Source organism: Salvelinus fontinalis, chromosome 11 (genome assembly GCF_029448725.1).
Source record: "Salvelinus fontinalis isolate EN_2023a chromosome 11, ASM2944872v1, whole genome shotgun sequence".
Classification (NCBI taxonomy): Eukaryota; Metazoa; Chordata; class Actinopteri; order Salmoniformes; family Salmonidae; genus Salvelinus; species Salvelinus fontinalis.
In genome coordinates this window covers 31532804-31552402 of record NC_074675.1, presented here as the reverse complement: position 1 = coordinate 31552402, position 19599 = coordinate 31532804, and the positions used below count along the sequence as shown (strand labels likewise).

Below are 19599 nucleotides of genomic sequence, written 5' to 3'. Positions count from 1 at the left end.
CATGGGTATGTGGGAAATGTCCCCAGGAGGGAGGATTTTTCTTGCTTTATCCTTGTGGGGACTTTGAGATGTTAGGTCAACACAAGTATAGAAGAACCAACCCCCCCCCCCCCCCCCCCCCCCCCCCACACACACACAGCATAAATATATTGGTTTACTAATCTGGGACCTTCACAGTTCTATGGGACTCTAGAAGTGAATTAATAATTAGAGTTGAAATTAAAATGAACTCTAAATAAGTAACTGGGAAGACAAGAGGAAGAAAAATAACGAAGTGATAGAGAGATAAAGTGGTAGAGACAGACAGGCAGGCAGACAGACAGGCAGGCAGACAGACTAGCGGCAACGTGAGCACCTATTACCATCTAGAAGACTCGTGGCTTGCTAGGGAGTTGTTGATGAAGACAGAGGTTGGGCCTAAACAGCCCATTTCATATTTTTTTAAAGTCTTAACCTTATCCCAAAACGTAACCCTTACCATAACCAAGTTTTAACCAAACCCGTACCTACTTTCGCTTCACCTAAAGACATTTACATTTGACCTGAACATTGGCTGGGGGACCTCGTTTAGAAACCAATAGCCTGACTCCTCCCTGTGTGTGGGTGTGTGTTCGGCTTTGACTGTTCATAGCTAGAGCTGTGTGTGTGTGTGTGTGTGTTTGTGTGTGTGTGGCCCCTAGGGTGCCTGTGATTAGTCATCAGAGAGCGTCACCCCGGCACACATCTGTCGTTCTCTCGTCCCCTCTGTCCTTTGCTCTTTTTCCTTCACTCTTTCTTCCCCCCCCTTCTCTCTGTTGGTCTCTGTCCCTTTCTCTATTTCTCTCCTTCTGTCTCCCCCCTGTATATTTCTCTCTTCACAGCGACTTGGTCTTATCAGGCTCATTGGAGTGCTGTGGTCTTGGCAAGGAGTTTGGTGGCACAATTTGGAAAAAATGACTTCATTACTTATCAGTAACACACAGACAAAGACACACAGTCACACGCACACGCACACACACAAACAGTAGAAATACACCTTCCACAATAATTGAATACTCTTAAATCTCAGATATAAGCATCCTAGATATAAGAATCAATATTTCAGGATGACAAATACCACATAATCAACTTGTGCCACATACTTTTAAGTTTAATTTGGTCGTATCAAATCGGCCGTGTCCGAAATTGTAACTTGTGGCTAACTAGTTGTCACGTTCCTGACCTGTTTTCCTTTGTTTTGTATTCATTTTAGTTGGTCAGGGCGTGAGTTGGGTGGGTTTGTCTATGTTTGTATTTCTATGTGGGGTTTTGTGTTCGGCCTGGTATGATTCTCAATTAGAGACAGGTGTGTATTGTTTGTCTCTAATTGAGAGTCATACAAAGGCAGCCAGGGTTTCACTGGTGTTTTGTGGGTGTTTGTTCCTGTGTCCTCACAGGACAGTTGAAGGTTAGTCACGTTTGTTGTTTTGTAGTTTGTAGTGTCTTGTTTGCTGTTTTTCATTAAAAGATGGCTTATTTCCCTCAATCCGCATCTTGGTCCTATCCATGCTCCTCCTCGTTTGAGGAGGAGAACAACATTGACTGCCTTTACAGAAACACCCACCACAACAGGACCAAGCGGATTGAGGAGAGAGAGAAAGAACTAAGGCACTGGACACAGGAGGAATGGTCTTGGGAGATCATGGACGGAAAGGGACCCTGGGGAAGGGTTGGAGAGAATCGCCGCTCTCGGGAGGAGAGGAAGGCAGCCACAGCCCAGGAGCGCTGGTATGAGGAGGCAGCACATAGGAGAGGCTGGAAGCCCGAGAGGCTCACCCAAAAATTTCTTGGGGGGGGCTAAAGGGGGGTGTGGCGAAGCCGGGTTGGATACCTGAGCCAACTCCCCGGGCTTGCCGTGGAGTAAGAGGGCGTCGTACTGGTCAGACACCGTGTTATGCGGTGAAGCGCACGGTGTCCCCAGTACGCGTGCTTAGCCCAGTGCGGGCTATTCCACCTTGCCGCACTGGGAGGGCTAGGTTGGGCATCGAGCCGGATGCCATGAAGCCGGCCCAACGTATCTGGCCTCCAGTACGTCTCCTCGGGCCGGCGTACATGGCACCAGCCTTACAGGTGGTGTCCCCGGTTCGCCTGCATAGCCCAGTGCGGGCTATTCCACCTCGCCGCACTGGCAGGGCTACGGGGTCCATTCAACCTGGTAAGGTTGGGGAGGCTCGGTGCTCAAGAGCACGTGTCCTCCTTCACGGTCCGGTATATCCGGCGCCACCTTCCCACCCCAGCTCAGTACCACCAGTGCCTACACCACGCACCAGGCTTCCAGTGCATCTCCAGAGCCCTGTTCCTCTTCCACGTACTCTCCCTATGGTGCGTGTCTCCAGCCCGGTGCCTCCAGTTCCGGCACCACGCACCAAGCCTCCTGTGCGTCTCCAGAGCCCTGGACGCACTGTTCCTTCTCCCCGCACTCGCCCTGAGGTGCGTGCCCTCAGCCCGGTACCTCCAGTTCCGGTACCACGCACCAGGCCTAGAGTGCGCCACGAGAGTCCAGTGTGCCCTGTTCCTGTTCCCCGCACTCGCCCTGAGGTGCGTGCCCTCAGCCCGGTACCTCCAGTTCCGGTACCACGCACCAGGCCTATAGTGCGTCTCAGCCGGCCAGAGTCTGCCGTCTGCCCAGCGGTGCCTGAACGGCCTGTCTGCCCAGCTCCGTCTGAGCCATCTGTCTGCCCAGCGCCGTCTGAGCCATCTGTCTGCCCAGCGCCGTCTGAGCCATCTGTCTGCCCAGCGCCGTCTGAGCCATCTGTCTGCCCAGCGCCGTCTGAGCCATCTGTCTGCCCAGCGCCATCTGAGTCATCCGTCTGCCACGAGCCATTAGAGCTGCCCGTCTGTCCCGAGCCAGTAGAGCCGTCCGTCAGTCAGGAGCCGCTAGAGCCGTCCGTCAGTCAGGAGCTGCCAGAGACGCCCGCCAGTCAGGAGCTGCCAGAGACGCCCGCCAGTCAGGAGCTGCCAGAGACGCCCGCCAGTCAGGAGCTGCCAGAGACGCCCGCCAGTCAGGAGCTGCCAGAGACGCCCGCCAGTCAGGAGCTGCCAGAGACGCCCGCCAGTCAGGAGCTGCCAGAGACGTCCGACAGTCCGGAGCTGCCCTACAGTCCGGAGCTGCCCTACAGTCCGGAGCTGCCGTACAGTCCGGAGCTGCCCTACAGTCCGGAGCTGCCCTACAGTCCGGAGCTGCCCTACAGTCCGGAGCTGCCACTCAGCCCGGACCTGCCGGAGTCCCTCAGCCAGGACCTGCCGGAGTCCCTCAGCCAGGACCTGCCGCCCCTTATCCCGGTGCTGGTCCTTATCCCGGTGCTGCCCCTTGTCCCGGTGCTGCCCCTTGTCCCGGTGCTGCCCCTTGTCCCGGTGCTGCCCCTTGTCCCGGTGCTGCCCCTTGTCCCGGTGCTGCCCCTTGTCCCGGTGCTGCCCCTTGTCCCGGTGCTGCCCCTTGTCCCGGTGCTGCCCCTTGTCCCGGTGCTGCCCCTTATCCCGGTGCTGCCCCTTCATTTACGTGGGGTTAGTGGGAGGGTGGTCATTGGGAGGGGGATAAAGAAGCGGGGATTGATTATGGTGGGGTGGGGACCTCGTCCACCGCCAGAGCCGCCACCGTGGACAGACGCCCACCCAGACCCTCCCCTAGACTTTGTGCTGGTGCGCCCGGAGTTCGCACCTTAAGGGGGGGGTTCTGTCACGTTCCTGACCTGTTTTCCTTTGTTTTGTATTCATTTTAGTTGGTCAGGGCGTGAGTTGGGTGGGTTTGTCTATGTTTGTATTTCTATGTGGGGTTTTGTGTTCGGCCTGGTATGATTCTCAATTAGAGACAGGTGTGTATTGTTTGTCTCTAATTGAGAGTCATACAAAGGCAGCCAGGGTTTCACTGGTGTTTTGTGGGTGTTTGTTCCTGTGTCCTCACAGGACGGTTGAAGGTTAGTCACATTTGTTGTTTTGTAGTTTTGTAGTGTCTTGTTTGCTGTTGTCATTAAAAGATGGCTTATTTCCCTCAATCCGCATCTTGGTCCTATCCATGCTCCTTCTCGTCTAAGGGGGAGAACAACATTGACTGCCTTTACACTAGTGGAGAATCCCAATCCTAGAATGATCTTGCCTATTCTGTCAGGCAGTGGACATTTAGTAACAGGATATCCCTCAGAAGCAGAGAAAAAGAAGAATAAGAAACTCATCCATCATATCAGAATGAACCAGCCAGTTACATAAAAAAAATACATTTCGTCTTACAATATTTACTGTAACATACTGTCAGTGTTGTACTCTGTTATTGTGAGATAGTGGTTGTAACTAAACTATAATCTGTTTTCCCTTCATAATAGTATTAGCATAGCTAATGTAATGTAGATGCATGTTAATTAGCATGTTAGCAAGCGACTGGATGTCAAAGGCCTCATTACAGCAAACTCATTACGTGGAAGGACTTGGCTATCAGAGAGAAAATCATCAAATCTAATTGGTTATACACAATACAAACCATAATAATAAAAAACAATGTGAATGTACAGCGCGTATGGAAAGTTTTCAGACCCCTTGACTTTTTCCACATTTTGTTTCGTTACATCCTTTTCCCTTCATCAATCTACACACAATACCCCATGATGACAAGGCAAAAACAGGTAAAAAAAAACAAAAAAACATATTTACATAAGAATTCAGATCCTTTACTCAGAACTTTGTTGTAGCACCTTTGGCAGCGATTAGAGCATCGATTCTTCTTGGATATGACTCTACAAGCTTGGCACACCTGTATTTGGGAAGTTTCTCCCATTCATCTCTGCAGATCCTCTCTGTCAGGTTGGTTGGGGAGCGTTGCTGCACAGCTATTTTCAGGTCTCTCCAGAGATGTTCGATCGGGTTCAAGTCCGGGCTCTGGCTGGGCCACTCAAGGATATTCAAAGACTTGTCCTGAAGCCACTCCTGTGTTGTCTTGGTTGTGTGCTTAGGGTTGTTGTCCTGTTGGAAGGTGAACTTTCGCCCCCAGTCTGAGGTCCTGAGCGCTCTGGAGCAGGTTTTTATCAAGGATCTCTCCGCTCTGTTGATCTTTGCCTTGATTCTGACTAGTCTCTTAGTCCCTGCTCCTGAAAAACATGTTTTTTGCTCTGACATGCACTGTCAACTGTGGGACCTTATATAGACAGGTGTGTGCCTTTCTAAATCATGTCAAATCAATTGAATTTAGTGGACTCCAATCAAGTTGTAGAAACATCTCAAGGATGATCAATGGAAACAGGAGGTCAATGCACCTGAGGTCAATTTCTTGTCTCATAGCAAAGGGTCTTAATACTTATGTAAATAAGGTATTTCAGTATTTTATTGAAATATATTTGCAAAATTTTCAAAAAAACCTTTTGCACTTTGTCATTATGGGGTACTGTGTGTAGATTTTTTTTGTATTTAATAAATTTTAGAATAAGGCTGTAACGTAACAGAATTTGGAAAAAGTCAAGGGGTATTAATTATTTCCGAAGGCTCTATATATCAGCTCTCTGCAAATCAACTCAGACAATGACATTGCATCACAACAGTATTTCATAAAATGATCAGCAACAATGTGTTATCTACTGCTAGGGATTGTTAGTTAGGTATCGACTGGACAGAGAAAACAATTCACTTAACACCAATATTTCACACATACTGTACTTCCCTCCATTACACATCATCTCCATGTCGACTCAGTCCCTGCTAAAGAACTTGAATCCTCCCTAAGTCCCTCCCTACCTACCTCCCTGCCTACCTTCCTCCCTCTATACATCCATCTCCCTTTCCCTCTCTCTCTTTTGCCCTATCCTTCTCTCTCAAACAAACTCTCTTCCTTTCTCTCTCCCTCTCTCAAATACACACACTCTCTCTACCTCTCTCCCCCTTTTTCCGTCTACCTCTCTCTCTCTTTCAGTGAGTCAGTGTGTTTTAGAGCATGTAATAACTGTTAAACTGCTCAGGGAATATGTCACTACAGAGGGAGAGCGAGAGAGAGAGGGAGAGAGAGGGGAGGGCTAAGAGACTGTTGCCAGCTGAAAAACAACACACACACAGTCTCTCTCCCTCCTCCCTCTATCTCCCTTTCTTTCTCCCTCTCTCTCCAGTTTGTTCTTGGAATTATGGATGTTTTTCAACCGCTGCTTAGCTTCTGTTATCCTCTCCTGAAGCGATGGGCAGGCCGACACGTTAATCAGCTTTTAAGCACCAGATATGAACTCTCACTGGATAATTGTGTATACACAAGCTTTCGAATACTGTTCGGTGGAGTAGTCAGGATAGCTGCCATGTGTCATTCAATATGTTCGGTTGAAAATCATGAGGCTTAGGGAGGAGGCATGGTTTTGTTTAGGAGGGTGCAACATTCTGAATACTGTAGATACAATTTTGGTGTACGCTGTCAAGTTTCCATATCACCCTTGACTATGGCTGTTGCGGTGACCGTATTACCGCCACACCAGCGGTCATCAGTCATGAAGGCAGTCAAATTCCACGTGACCGTTTAGTCACGGTAATTAGGCTTCCCCAAGGTTTGATGCTGCTGCTGGTCATTAGTAAACGGGCTAACTGCCTGGTAATCAGCACTCTATTGTCCCTCTGATCACTCTGACGTCAATGCAAATGGAATCGAAAATCGAATCAAACACTTCATGAGAGCCCATGAGCTCATGATGTGCAATATTTCTATAGGCTATGCAACTGCGCGAGAAAACAGAGTGATGGACTCTACTAAAAAGAGGAGGATCCCATCAGCTTTCTGTAGGCTAGGCCTACTATATTTATTTCTCCACATTCCTAATAATAAGCACATTGCTTATATTTACAACAGGAGTATAGCCTACCTGGCTTGCATGAAAATGAACTACGGGAAAAGTGTCCTCCATTTGCTATTTATGTGCATAGATAACTTGTATTTTTCCCCTGACAGTTTTGAGACAGGTGCATTAAAATGGTCCATTCTAAATCAAAACAAATTTCACACATATACTATTTAGTATATGTAAAGACAAGATTAAATCAAGAATAGTCTGATGTGTAACAATATTAGCCTATCACTTGTGAATTATATATCATCACTTGTGAACGATGCCCAACATGAGGCAAGAAACAATGCCTTTTTTGCGACTTTTTCTAATCATAGTAGCACACCTCATGTAGCCTAGCCTAAAGCCTAACTGTCAAAAGCATCGCGTGAGTTACAATTTTGGGGAAGATAATTTTCACCATAAAAATGCACCTTTATAATAAAAGCATCACATGCATAATCGCATTTGCAGTCACTTTTAAAAATTGTGTTTTCCCCCTAACGGAATATTCGCGCTTATAGCCTACTGCCGTGTGCGCAATGCTGCGCTTATAATGTGAAAAAATAGCCAAATAGTTTATCACATTTTAAGCATAATGTTCTGATCTGTTGCGTGAGCCTCATTGCTTAAAAAAGTTTTTTGGGGATGCAAGTGGTTGTATTAATTTGGGATCAATCTTATCCCACAACTGTCCCAGACTGTTTGGAGTATTTATTTATCGCACAGAATAGAATAGGTCGACCTTTGTACTACGGGGGATAGTAGCTTGTGTCACGTTCCTGACCTATTTATGTTAGTTGTTATGTGTGTTAGTTGGTCAGGACGTGAGGTTGGGTGGGCATTCTATGTTTTCTGTTTCTGTGTTGGTTTTGGGTTACCTGGTATGGCTCTTAATTAGAGGCAGGTGTTTGGCGTTCCTCTAATTAAGAGTCATATTTAGGTAGGCGTTGTCACAGTGTTCGTTGTGGGTGATTGTCTCCTGTGTTTGTGTATGTCGTTGCGCCACACGGGACTGGTTTCGGTTTGTTTCGTTTCGATGTAGTCTGTTTCCTGTCCGTGAGTTTTACGTTTCAGTTAAGTAAGTTCATGTTCAGGTTTTGTCGTCTACGTCGTTTTCTTGTTTTTGTAGTTTTGAAAGTGTTTTGTTTTGTTTCGTGTTGCCGTCGTATTTATAATAAAGATGGCTTATTTCCCTGAAGCTGCGTTTTGGTCTGAAGATCCTTCTCTCCTCACCTCATCCGAGGATGAGGAGAGCGACAGCCGTTACAGAATCACCCACCAAATTAGGACCAAGCGGCAAGGGAAAGCTCGACAGGGCAACAAGGATTTCTGGACTTGGGAGGAAATATTGGACGGGAGAGGTCCATGGGCACAGCAGGGAGAATATCGCCGTCCCAAAGCTGAGCTGGAGGCACGGAGGAGAGCAGAGGCTACCGGAGAGAGGAACCGGAGCTATGAGGGAACGCGTCTGGCACGGAAGCCAAAAAAGCCCGTAAGTAACACCCAAAAATTTCTTGGGGGGGGGCTAGGAGGTAGTGGGCCAAGGGCAGGTAGGAGACCTGCGCCCACTTCCCAGGCTTACCGTGGAGAGCGGGAGTACGGGCAGGCGCCGTGTTACGCAGTAGAGCGCACGGTGTCTCCTGTACGAGTGCATAGCCCAGTGCGGGTTATTCCACCTCCCCGCACTGGTAGGGCTAGATTGAGTATTGAGCCAGGTGTCATGAGGCCGGCTCAACGCGTCTGGTCTCCAGTGCGTCTCCTCGGGCCGGCATACATGGCACCTGCCTTACGCATGGTTTCCCCGGTTCGCCTACATAGGCCGGTGCGGGTTATTCCACCTCCCCGCACTGGTCGGGCAACCGGGAGCATTCAACCAGGTAAGGTTGGGCAGGCTCAATGCTCAAGAGTGCCAGTACGTCTCCACGGTCCGGTATTTCCGGCACCACCTCCCCGCCCCAGCCTAGTACCTACAGTGTCTACACTACGCACTAGGCTACCAGTGCGTATCCTGAGCCCTGTTCCTCCTCCACGCACTCTCCCTGTAGTGCGTGTATCTAGCCCGGTGCCTCCAGTTCCGGCCCCACGCACTAAGCTACCAGTGCGTCTCCAGAGCCCTGTACAAACTGTATCTTCTCCCCCTACTAATCCTGATGTGCTTGTCCTCAGCCCGGCGTCACCAGTGCCGGTGCCGCGCATCAGTTGTGGAGTGGGCTTTGAGAATACAGTGTGCCCTGTCCCTGCTCCCCGCACTAGTAGGAAGGTGCTTATCCTTAGCCCGGTGCCTCCAGTTCCAGCACCACGCACCAGGTCTACAGTGCACCGTATCCGGCCAGAGCCATCCGTCTCCCCAGCGCCATCTGAGCCATCCGCCTCCCCAGCGCCATCTGAGCCATCCGTCTCCCCAGCGCCATCTGAGCCATCCGTCTCCCCAGCGCCATCTGAGCCATCCGTCTCCCCAGCGCCGTCTGAGCCATCCGTCTGCCAGGAGCCTGCAAAGCCGCCCGTCTGCCATGAGCCTGCAAAGCCGCCCGTCTGCCATGAGCCTACAGAGCCGTCAGCCAGACAGGAGCCGCTAGAGCCGTCAGCCAGACAGGAGCCGCTAGAGCCGTCAGCCAGACAGGATCTGCCAGAGCCGCCAACCAGACAGGATCTGCCAGAGCCGCCAACCAGACAGGATCTGCCAGAGCCGCCAACCAGACAGGATCTGCCAGAGCCGCCAACCAGACAGGATCTGCCAGAGCCGCCAACCAGACAGGATCTGCCAGAGCCGCCAGCGAGCCATGAGCAGCCAGAGCCATCAGAGAGCCATGAGCAGCCAGAGCCGTCAGAGAGCCATGAGCAGCCAGAGCCGTCAGAGAGCCATGAGCAGCCAGAGCCGTCAGAGCGCCATGAGCAGCCAGAGCCGTCAGAGCGCCATGAGCAGCCAGAGCCGTCAGAGCGCCATGAGCAGCCAGAGCCGTCAGAGCGCCATGAGCGTCGAGAGCCGTCAGCCTGCCATGAGCGTCGAGAGCCGTCAGCCTGCCATGAGCGTCGAGAGCCGTCAGCCTGCCATGAGCGTCGAGAGCCGTCAGCCTGCCATGAGCGTCGAGAGCCGTCAGCCTGCCATGAGCGTCGAGAGCCGTCAGCCTGCCATGAGCGTCGAGAGCCGTCAGCCTGCCATGAGCGTCGAGAGCCGTCAGCCAGCCATGAGCGTCGAGATTCGTCAGTCAGCCATGAGCTGCCCTTCAGCCTGAAAAGGCTAGATACCCAGAACTGCCCATCAGTCCAGAGCTGTCTCTCTGTCCGGAGCTGCCTTTCAGTCCGGAGTTGCCCCTCTATCCTGATCTCCCTCTCTATCTTCATCTACCTCTATATTCTTATCTATCCCTCTGTCTTGATTTATCTCTCTGTCCCGGTGTTGTCCTTATTAGGTATGTTATTAAGAGGATTTTGTGGGGGAAAAAAGAGGGTGGACATTCTTGGAGGGAGGAAGCTAGGATGGATTATGGTGGGGTGGGAACCGCGCCCGGAGCCTGAGCCACCACCGTGGTTAGATGCCCACCCAGACCCTCCCCTAGACTTTGTGCTGGTGCGTCCGGAGTTCGCACCTTGTGGGGGGGGTAATGTCACGTTCCTGACCTATTTATGTTAGTTGTTATGTGTGTTAGTTGGTCAGGACGTGAGGTTGGGTGGGCATTCTATGTTTTCTGTTTCTGTGTTGGTTTTGGGTTACCTGGTATGGCTCTTAATTAGAGGCAGGTGTTTGGCGTTCCTCTAATTAAGAGTCATATTTAGGTAGGCGTTGTCACAGTGTTCGTTGTGGGTGATTGTCTCCTGTGTTTGTGTATGTCGTTGCGCCACACGGGACTGGTTTCGGTTTGTTTTGTTTCGATGTAGTCTGTTTCCTGTCCGTGAGTTTTACGTTTCAGTTAAGTAAGTTCATGTTCAGGTTTTGTCGTCTACGTCGTTTTCTTGTTTTTGTAGTTTTGAAAGTGTTTTGTTTTGTTTCGTGTTGCCGTCGTATTTATAATAAAGATGGCTTATTTCCCTGAAGCTGCGTTTTGGTCTGAAGATCCTTCTCTCCTCACCTCATCCGAGGATGAGGAGAGCGACAGCCGTTACAGAATCACCCACCAAATTAGGACCAAGCGGCAAGGGAAAGCTCGACAGGGCAACAAGGATTTCTGGACTTGGGAGGAAATATTGGACGGGAGAGGTCCATGGGCACAGCAGGGAGAATATCGCCGTCCCAAAGCTGAGCTGGAGGCACGGAGGAGAGCAGAGGCTACCGGAGAGAGGAACCGGAGCTATGAGGGAACGCGTCTGGCACGGAAGCCAAAAAAGCCCGTAAGTAACACCCAAAAATTTCTTGGGGGGGGGCTAGGAGGTAGTGGGCCAAGGGCAGGTAGGAGACCTGCGCCCACTTCCCAGGCTTACCGTGGAGAGCGGGAGTACGGGCAGGCGCCGTGTTACGCAGTAGAGCGCACGGTGTCTCCTGTACGAGTGCATAGCCCAGTGCGGGTTATTCCACCTCCCCGCACTGGTAGGGCTAGATTGAGTATTGAGCCAGGTGTCATGAGGCCGGCTCAACGCGTCTGGTCTCCAGTGCGTCTCCTCGGGCCGGCATACATGGCACCTGCCTTACGCATGGTTTCCCCGGTTCGCCTACATAGGCCGGTGCGGGTTATTCCACCTCCCCGCACTGGTCGGGCAACCGGGAGCATTCAACCAGGTAAGGTTGGGCAGGCTCAATGCTCAAGAGTGCCAGTACGTCTCCACGGTCCGGTATTTCCGGCACCACCTCCCCGCCCCAGCCTAGTACCTACAGTGTCTACACTACGCACTAGGCTACCAGTGCGTATCCTGAGCCCTGTTCCTCCTCCACGCACTCTCCCTGTAGTGCGTGTATCTAGCCCGGTGCCTCCAGTTCCGGCCCCACGCACTAAGCTACCAGTGCGTCTCCAGAGCCCTGTACAAACTGTATCTTCTCCCCCTACTAATCCTGATGTGCTTGTCCTCAGCCCGGCGTCACCAGTGCCGGTGCCGCGCATCAGTTGTGGAGTGGGCTTTGAGAATACAGTGTGCCCTGTCCCTGCTCCCCGCACTAGTAGGAAGGTGCTTATCCTTAGCCCGGTGCCTCCAGTTCCAGCACCACGCACCAGGTCTACAGTGCACCGTATCCGGCCAGAGCCATCCGTCTCCCCAGCGCCATCTGAGCCATCCGCCTCCCCAGCGCCATCTGAGCCATCCGTCTCCCCAGCGCCATCTGAGCCATCCGTCTCCCCAGCGCCATCTGAGCCATCCGTCTCCCCAGCGCCGTCTGAGCCATCCGTCTGCCAGGAGCCTGCAAAGCCGCCCGTCTGCCATGAGCCTGCAAAGCCGCCCGTCTGCCATGAGCCTACAGAGCCGTCAGCCAGACAGGAGCCGCTAGAGCCGTCAGCCAGACAGGAGCCGCTAGAGCCGTCAGCCAGACAGGATCTGCCAGAGCCGCCAACCAGACAGGATCTGCCAGAGCCGCCAACCAGACAGGATCTGCCAGAGCCGCCAACCAGACAGGATCTGCCAGAGCCGCCAACCAGACAGGATCTGCCAGAGCCGCCAACCAGACAGGATCTGCCAGAGCCGCCAGCGAGCCATGAGCAGCCAGAGCCATCAGAGAGCCATGAGCAGCCAGAGCCGTCAGAGAGCCATGAGCAGCCAGAGCCGTCAGAGAGCCATGAGCAGCCAGAGCCGTCAGAGCGCCATGAGCAGCCAGAGCCGTCAGAGCGCCATGAGCAGCCAGAGCCGTCAGAGCGCCATGAGCAGCCAGAGCCGTCAGAGCGCCATGAGCGTCGAGAGCCGTCAGCCTGCCATGAGCGTCGAGAGCCGTCAGCCTGCCATGAGCGCCGAGAGCCGTCAGCCTGCCATGAGCGTCGAGAGCCGTCAGCCTGCCATGAGCGTCGAGAGCCGTCAGCCTGCCATGAGCGTCGAGAGCCGTCAGCCTGCCATGAGCGTCGAGAGCCGTCAGCCTGCCATGAGCGTCGAGAGCCGTCAGCCAGCCATGAGCGTCGAGATTCGTCAGTCAGCCATGAGCTGCCCTTCAGCCTGAAAAGGCTAGATACCCAGAACTGCCCATCAGTCCAGAGCTGTCTCTCTGTCCGGAGCTGCCTTTCAGTCCGGAGTTGCCCCTCTATCCTGATCTCCCTCTCTATCTTCATCTACCTCTATATTCTTATCTATCCCTCTGTCTTGATTTATCTCTCTGTCCCGGTGTTGTCCTTATTAGGTATGTTATTAAGAGGATTTTGTGGGGGAAAAAAGAGGGTGGACATTCTTGGAGGGAGGAAGCTAGGATGGATTATGGTGGGGTGGGAACCGCGCCCGGAGCCTGAGCCACCACCGTGGTTAGATGCCCACCCAGACCCTCCCCTAGACTTTGTGCTGGTGCGTCCGGAGTTCGCACCTTGTGGGGGGGGGTAATGTCACGTTCCTGACCTATTTATGTTAGTTGTTATGTGTGTTAGTTGGTCAGGACGTGAGGTTGGGTGGGCATTCTATGTTTTCTGTTTCTGTGTTGGTTTTGGGTTACCTGGTATGGCTCTTAATTAGAGGCAGGTGTTTGGCGTTCCTCTAATTAAGAGTCATATTTAGGTAGGCGTTGTCACAGTGTTCGTTGTGGGTGATTGTCTCCTGTGTTTGTGTATGTCGTTGCGCCACACGGGACTGGTTTCGGTTTGTTTCGTTTCGATGTAGTCTGTTTCCTGTCCGTGAGTTTTACGTTTCAGTTAAGTAAGTTCATGTTCAGGTTTTGTCGTCTACGTCGTTTTCTTGTTTTTGTAGTTTTGAAAGTGTTTTGTTTTGTTTCGTGTTGCCGTCGTATTTATAATAAAGATGGCTTATTTCCCTGAAGCTGCGTTTTGGTCTGAAGATCCTTCTCTCCTCACCTCATCCGAGGATGAGGAGAGCGACAGCCGTTACAGCTTGACATAGACTAGTGCTTTTGCTGTTCGTTAGGCCTACTCATCTTGTTGGCTGACGAAAAGTAAATGTGGACAGTTCATCCAATATCTTCAATATGCACCTCGGAATTCCCCGAAGTGCATGTGAGAAAGACCCGATCACGTGATGGAGAGCCATGTGCGTGAGAGGTGCTTCGCAGCACACAGTACTCAGGGAGAAGTGAACAACAGCCACTGGCCGCAAAAGTCAACGATTTTTTTAGGGTGCATTACAGCCACACAAAGGGGATGCCGCCGGGAAATTCGAGGCATTATCAAGGCGAGGCATTATGCTTGTCAAATTGTGAATGAGAGACTGATGAAGTGTGTACAGCCTGCGGAAAAAACAAACAGAGCTCATGCCTTTCAAGCGACTTTTTTCAAATCATCATTAGAGTCGCATCATGCAGCCTTAAAATGTATTAAAAATAAAAACATATAGCCCTACGTTTGTATCACAACTAAAGTTACATTAATAACTCTAAATTAAGCATATAGGAGTACCTATTTCTTTGGTAACCACTCAACACAGAATAGCTGCATGTGCGCACTCCCTCGTTTGGAGAAAATATACTTTCTATTTAATCCAGCTTTGTTAAATTCTATTCTTCATACTATAAAATAATATAAAATAATGCCATGGAATTCTAACCAAATCGTGTCTGCTAAATGAACTAGTGTAGCCACATCCATATGGCATAGCCAGATCAGGACTTAACATAAAGACAACTCAGAGTAGGCTATTCTGTACTTCATATCATGTTTCTTTAGACCTGTCTAAAATAAATAATGGATTTATTGTGAAGGTGTAGGCTATATTACACTGATTTATTAGACTACTGTGTAGATGTTCCAAAGGTCTGTATCAGTGGCTTTTAGGCTATGTGTGGAAGACAGGAGATGCTAAATGTGTTCATGTTAATTAACGGCCAATCATCGCGAAATCGACAGTTATTTGCTTGACAATCCCCGGCGGATGAAATTTCGATACCGCCACAGCTCTACCCTTGACACAGAATCATTACTGTTCTATATCATTTGTTTATATCTCATCGTTCTGAAAATGCAACCCAGGTATGAGGTACAGTATCAGAGTAACTCATGGATTCAGCATCAAATACACGGATATTACTCGATATTAACATCGTTCGGCGCTCTACTTCAAGTGAGCTTTGATTGCTAGCTTTGAACTGCTATCAATCCGTCTTGGATCACTTTACAAAATGTCAACAATGTTTCTTCCTCACTGCTGTGACTGATGGATAGACGTATTGCACCAAGTGTTACAATATTGACACAGATATGGGCCTGTATTTATCAAGCGCTAATCTAGGATCAGCTACTCTTTCTCTGAGACACTTGATATTTTTAATATATATTTATATATTCTTTAGCTTTTTTTAACACAAGCCCTGCTCTCTCTATTGGCTCTGTGAATAGAAGAGGATCATGAGTGGATTTGATAACAAACACAGAAGCATAGATAAAGGATTAGCAAGTTATCTGAGGAAACATCCTTCTGGCCGCTATTCTCTACACAGAGACGCATCTTTCTCAGTACACAGATGAAAAAATCCTTCTCTGATGCAAGGCTAATACAGGTCAGTGCCTTTTATATCTGCTTTGTGCCTCTCTGGTCGCTGTTGGTTCTCTGTTCACCCTTCATTGATCAATCCTTGACTGACTGACCAGAGAGTCTACTCCACTCCACTCTAGACACCTAGTCTATAGTCAGCAACATACACTCTGCCAACTATAGGCCATAGTCAACAGAGCATCATGAAAACCTCTGGACTCTACAGACCCCTCAAGGACCTGAATTAGGGACACCTGCTCTAAACGCTTGCACTATCCTTACAGGGTTGTCTGCCTAAAGCGATAAAATGGAAAAAAAAATCTTATTTCTGTGAAAAAGCACTGTTACAGTAAGTGAATCCCTGTGGTAGAATATCAGAGTTGCGTAGTCGGACATTACTTTCTCCATATGTCTTATTTCTGGGTGGCTTCAGGATATTCAGGATCTATAGCTCACATCCTGCTGCTCACTGAGGTGTGTCCAGTGTTACTGTGCTGAGTGCTAACACTACTGTGTGTGTGTGTGTGTGTGTGTGTGTGTGTGTGTGTGTGTGTGTGTGTGTGTGTGTGTGTGTGTGTGTGTGTGTGTGTGTGTGTGTGTTTGTGTGTGGCCTACTCACCCTGCGGTGCCCCTCTGAGAGGCCAATCCGTCTCTAACACACCTGCAGTCAGACGTGAGCTGAATAACTATCAGTTCACATTGATATATTTCTCGTTTTCCCTCTTTTTCTCAATAATATACCTCTTTCTTTTCTAGCTCTCTCGGTTTCGTCTCTCTACTTCTGTCTCTGTTTTGTCTCTGTCTGTATAGCTCTCTCTCTCTCTTTTGCCCGCTACTTCTATCTTTCTCTCTCCTCTCTGTACTACCTATGTCTGTTGTCCTTTCTGTCTCTCTCACCCTCTCTCTTCACCTTTCTCTGTCTCTTGTCAATCTCTTTCTATTACTCTGCCCCTACAATTCACATCTTGCTCAATCTTTATTTTCCGTTTCTCTCTCATTCACTCCCTCTCTTTTCCTTTTCATCTCTCTCAGACTATCTCTCTCCATCCAACAACAAGCTTCCAGTGAAGAGGGAAGCAGGGTAAACAACCATGTTGGCCCGGAGCTCCCCTCTCTTATTTGGCTCCTCTCTCTCTATTGCCCAAGCGCCAGACAAACACACACACACACACACACACACACACACACACACACACACACACACACACACACACACACACACACACACACACACACACACACACACACACACTAAGTAGAGTCTAAATCTGGAATGTAGGCTGAAAGGTTGAGATGATAAATATTCAACTCTGTGTTGTGGTGTGTGTGTGTGTGTGTGTGTGTGTGTGTGTGTGTGTGTGTGTGTGTGTGTGTGTGTGTGTGTGTGTGTGTGTGTGTGTGTGTGTGTGTGTGTGTGTGTGTGTGCGTGCGTGCGTGTGTGCGTGTGGACCAAGGTAATGTTGCTTCTCCATGGGAACATGCATATTAAACACCTAGGTGTATACAGTGGTGTAAAGTAAGTAAGTAAAAATACTTGAAAGTACTTCTTAAGTAGTTTTGGGGGGTATCTGTACTTTACATTACTATTTATATTTTTTAAAACTTTTACTTTTACTCCACTACATTCCGAAAGAAAATAATGTGCTTTTTAGCCCATACGTTTTCCCTGACACCCAAAAGTATTCGTTACATTTTGAATGCTTAGCAGGTCAAGACAAGGATCCAGTTCACAAACATCCCTGGCCATCTTCTGCTTTGTAATGTCTGGCTATCTGTAACCAAATAAATACAAATAAAATGGTGCTGTCTGGTTTCCTTAATGTAAGGGATTTTAAATTATTTATACTTCTTCTTTTACTTTTGATACACTACATGACCAAAAGTATGTGCTCGTCGAACATCTCATTCCAAAATCATTGGCCTTAATATGGAATTGGTCCCCACTTTGCTGCTATAACAGCCTCCACTCTTCTGGTAAGGCTTTCTACTGAATTGGAACATTGCTGCGGGGACTTGCTTCCATTCAGCCACAACAGCATTAGTGAGGCCGGGTACTGATGTTGGGCGATTAGGCCTGGCTCTCAGTCAACGTTCCAAATCATCCCAAAAGGTGTTCGATGGGGTTAAGTTTAGGGCTCCGTGCAGGCCAGTCAAGTTCTTTCACACCGTTCTTTCACACAACAAACCATTTCTGTATGGACATCGCTTTGTGCACCGGGGCAATGTCATGCTGAAACAGGAAAGGGCCTTCCCCTTTCCTGTCCAAAACAAGTCCAAAACAATGCTTAAACCACATCAGGAGACCACTTTTGAGGTCTGGGATTTTTTATTTAAATTTTTGTGTTTAGTTAACTTTTAATTCCTGTGTACACCTAGCAAGGCTGTTGTTTAGTGGTGTTTTTTTGGCAAACATGTGATGGTAAAAAAAAGCCTTTCCATCTAACAGAATACTTTTCATTAGCATCTTCGCTAATAGCTACACAAAGTGGTAGCCGTTAGCGCACCGCACATACACAGAGAGTGGAAAATCTTATTGGCTCGTCAGAAAGTTGCAGGAAATTCGAATCACTGATGCATACTAATTCATTTGCCCAAGTTTATCATAAGACATGAACAGATCATTCATTTAATACATTTAGTTGATTCCTTACTAAGTTCAACACACTTTTGAATATTGTATCAACTCTGTTTTAATGTCTGGATTCCGTGTGTCCGTCCACGTTTTCCTCAACGTAGATTTTATAGGGCCCGCGTGTAACTTTGAGAAGAGGCAAACAGAGAGCGAAAAAGCAGAGAGACCGAGAGAAAGACAGAAGGATAACATTACTAAAGGAAAATAATCAGCAACTCTAGCCACCATGGAGATAACAAGAGGTGCCAAAGCTCTCCTAGTTGTTTTTCTCTCAACTCTTTACACTGGTTTTTTCCAGTTTTTTTCTGAGACCATAATGGTGCACCTGTTCATGAAAATGACTCAGTAGTTCACAGTGATTAAAATCAGGGCTAACCACTGTGCTACAATACTACACATTCAACCACTTGCACACACACACACCCCTACGACCAACGGACACACACAAATTTCACCTTCAAGCTAGGGGATATCGCTAGGCATGAGCTGATCAAGATATGATCAGGAACTGTAGGAGGCCACCGTGGAGCTGCAAGACGTCTTGGCTGCATTCAGTTTTCAACGAGGAGGTCAGCAAAGCCAACATTAATCCAACGCCTACCTGCTGTGTGAATAGCAAACTTGAATCTAAAACAATAAAACAATAGGAATCATACCTTAAACATCTCTACAAATCAAATGCACATCAGAGTTGTATAACGTTATTCGGTTATCAGTGACAAAGTCAAATACACCAAGTCCAATATCAACCATGCACCTGTGGTGCAACCCACAACCTCAATCAGTTATCTACCAATCAACTGTAGCTTACATCAGACAGTGGCCTCACAACAACATTTCAGAAATGCTCAACTGCAATGGGTTATCGGTTATCTACTGCCAGGTCTTGTTAGTTACTGATTGGCAGTGGTGTGTATCATGGATGCTAAGGGAAGCCAGGCTTCCCCAAAAAAATGTACCAAGAAATAAAGAAAACAAATATTAATAATGTGTCTTTTGTCTATCGGTGTTTCATAATGTTTCTTCAATTTGCAAGAGGCTGAATGCATCTCACCGGAGAAAGCATCCAAGCAAGCGAAACAGCACCCTTCGGTTTCTGTATGTGTAGGTCACCTATTTGATGCTGCCTGGTCAAAAAGAGTTTGACATTGCTGCTGGCCGTAGCACTGAATGTAAGGGAAGCCAGCAAGCATTTGGCCTACCTTGAAAAAAAAGTATAAAATAATAGCCGGTTAGTGTTGAGCTAAACTGAGTGAGCTCAACTGTGAATGGTCCTGGCACACCACAAAAAAGTGTCAAGGTAAGCCAGTTTGGATTTGGCTTCACTCCAATCACATCACATCGAGAGCAATACGTCATTGACAGAATCAACTTGAATTGTTGCATCTCGTTCTGTTGTTGTCCTCTGGTGGCTAGCAAGCAAGCTAGCTAAAATTGGCCCATACCTAAATTAGCCACGGATGGAGATAGGGATTTGGACTTGTGGTTTTACTTAATTCTCTGTACTGGCCAATGATTAGAACAGCGATTCTAATCCAACCATAAATTCATACATTGTGCCCCTGGCCTGAGGGGATGGAAGTTCAATATGTAGCTAGGCTTATGTTAACTAGCTAACATTGCGAATGAAAGGAAGTT

At 48.8% G+C, this 19599-nt stretch overlaps 1 protein-coding gene across 3 annotated transcripts in view; it reads right to left on the bottom strand.

Moving 5' to 3' along the window:
• LOC129865532 (protein NDRG2) overlaps positions 1-19599 on the bottom strand; it is a 40830-nt gene that overhangs the window by 16709 nt on the left and 4522 nt on the right. Inside the window, exon 1 of one of the 3 annotated variants that reach the window (XM_055938394.1) lies at positions 15949-16056. The exons of the other annotated variants lie outside the window; for them this stretch is intronic. The gene's annotated coding sequence lies outside the window, so the exon portion shown is untranslated. Of the gene's footprint in view, positions 1-15948; positions 16057-19599 lie in introns of those variants that run through there. 3 annotated transcript variants of the gene reach the window in all.